Source organism: Asterias rubens, chromosome 4, assembly GCF_902459465.1.
Source record: "Asterias rubens chromosome 4, eAstRub1.3, whole genome shotgun sequence".
Classification (NCBI taxonomy): Eukaryota; Metazoa; Echinodermata; class Asteroidea; order Forcipulatida; family Asteriidae; genus Asterias; species Asterias rubens.
The window spans coordinates 7,696,375-7,698,595 of record NC_047065.1 but is presented as its reverse complement, the minus strand read 5'-3'; the positions used below and the strand labels follow the sequence as shown (position 1 = coordinate 7,698,595).

At 52.9% G+C, this 2,221-nt stretch overlaps 1 pseudogene; it reads right to left on the bottom strand.

Annotated features, from left to right (window-relative positions):
* Positions 1–234: 234 nt before the first annotated feature.
* On the bottom strand, positions 235–2,221 carry LOC117288890 (annotated as a pseudogene).

Sequence of the window (2,221 nt, the reverse complement as noted above, 5' to 3'; positions counted from 1 at the left end):
TTTCTGCTGCTTCCCAGTTCACTCGGTGGTCAGTGATGTGGGAATGCTTGACGATGGCGGATTTATCGAAGTCCCCCCTCCTTCCGTGTGCTCGGTGTTCCTTAAGTCTAGTGGGAAGGTTACGCCCGGTTTCCCCGACATAAACCTTACCACATTCGTATGGAATGCGATAGACTCCGGCACGGGTGGAGGAGTCCTTCTTGTCCTTGTGCGATTAGAGAGAGCCATGGAGTTTCTTCGGGGCGGAGTGGTACACCTTGATTCCTGCTTCCTTGAAGATGCGTTGGAGGCGATGAGAGGGGGGACCTAGGTATGGTAAACTAACTGTGGGTGTGTGTGTTTGACATTGGGTATAGGAGACCCTTTGGTCGGGGGGGACGGGCTTGCTTGTCTTGACTTGCTTGGCGTTGTATCCATTCCGCTGTAGAGAAGTGGTGATGTGCTGCAACCCCTGCTGGAGGCTATCCGGATCACAGATGGTATAAGCCCGTTGAACCAGCGCACGGTTGACTGACGACTTGATAGCTGGATGATGGAAAGAACGCTGATGTAGGTAACGGTCGGTGTGGGTGGGCTTACGGTAAATGCTGTGATGAAGGGTGCCGTCTTGGTTTCTTGTGATGAGAACATCCAGAAAGGGTAACTTTCCGGAATGTTCTTGCTCCACAGTGAACTTGATACTGGAGTGTTGTTGGTTGAGGTACTGTAGAAATTCATGGAGAGCGTCCTGACCGTGGGGCCACACGACAAAGGTGTCGTCAACGTAGCGGAGCCACAGGCTGGGTCAGAGGTCAGCGAAGAGGAGTGATGAGGACTCGAACTCTTCCATGAATATGTCAGCTAGAACCGGGGATATAGGGGATCCCATGGAGGTCCCAGCTGTCTGCTCGTAGTACTTGCCCTGAAATTGAAAACAACTGGAGGAAACGCATGTGTAAAGCAAATCATGAATTTGGTCAGGTGAAAGACCAGTACGATCAGGGAGGGATGGGTCATGTGATAATCTCTCCTTGGCCAAGAAGCAAGCTTCATCTGTGGGCACGTTGGTGAAGAGAGATTCCACATCAAAACTTACCAAGATATCAGTGGGTTGTAGGGTTAGGTTGCGGGTAATGTCAACAAACTGGGTGGAATTGGAAACATGGTGTTCAGTGAGACCCACCAGGGGTCGAAGTACTTTAGCTAGGTACTTGGCAGTGTCGTAGGTGGGGGAACCCCTCGAGGCAACTATGGGGCGGAGGGGAACTTCCGGCTTGTGAATCTTGGGATTGCCGAAGAACCTGGGACAGGTGGAGCTGGATGGGCGGAGCCTACGATAGAGTGGGACGGGGAGAGCCCCAGACCGGTGGATGGAAAGGAGTTTGCTGGCAACCCTCTTCTCGATGCTAGGGGTGGGGTCCTTGGGGAGGGGGCGGTATGAACCAGATGATAAAATGTTGCTTACCTTGTCAGTGTACTCAGTGCGGTCCATGATGACAGTGGCATTCCCTTTGTCAGCAGGCAAGATGTGAATGGATTCGTCCCGGCGAAGTTCTCGGAGGGCTGCCTGCTCAACCTTGGAAAGGTTGGACTTGGCTGGTTTCGCCTTTCGCAGAACCTCGTTAATCTTGATCCGGACATCAATCTTCTCCGTCTTGCTGAGGTGTTTGAGGGCTTGCTCTGTAGACACGATAATTTCTTCGGTGGGGATGGACTTGGGGGGCTGGGCAAAGTTCATACCCAGGGACAGGACGCTGGTCTCGGTTTTCGTGATACTCCGGTTGCTAAGGTTGACTACGGTGTGCTTCTGAAAAGCACGTTGACTACGGAGATGAACTGGTGGCCGTAAGGATATAGGGGATCCTGTGGGTTGCCCAGGGGCGCGATTGAATAGAGATATAGGAGATCTCATCTTCTCGGAGGGTGCGCGATTGAAGTGAGATATAGACGATCTCTGCTTCTGGTGGTACAACTTGTGGAATTTGGCTATCTGCTTCCTGCGGGCGGTCGCGAAGGCATGCTGGCTGGATGAACTGGAGAGGGCGCTGATCTTGGAGAAATCCCTCGGGTGTAGGGAGGATTGTAGTTCCCGCTCGGTGTGAGTGATGTCATGATCTAGACCGGCTGGAGATGATCTGGTGGATGATATCCGCTCCTTGAGAAGGGCAGAACTGGCGGCTTGAAGGATGGATGATGAACGGCGGCTGCGGACTGGATCTTGGAGGCGGAGTCCTTGCGGCAT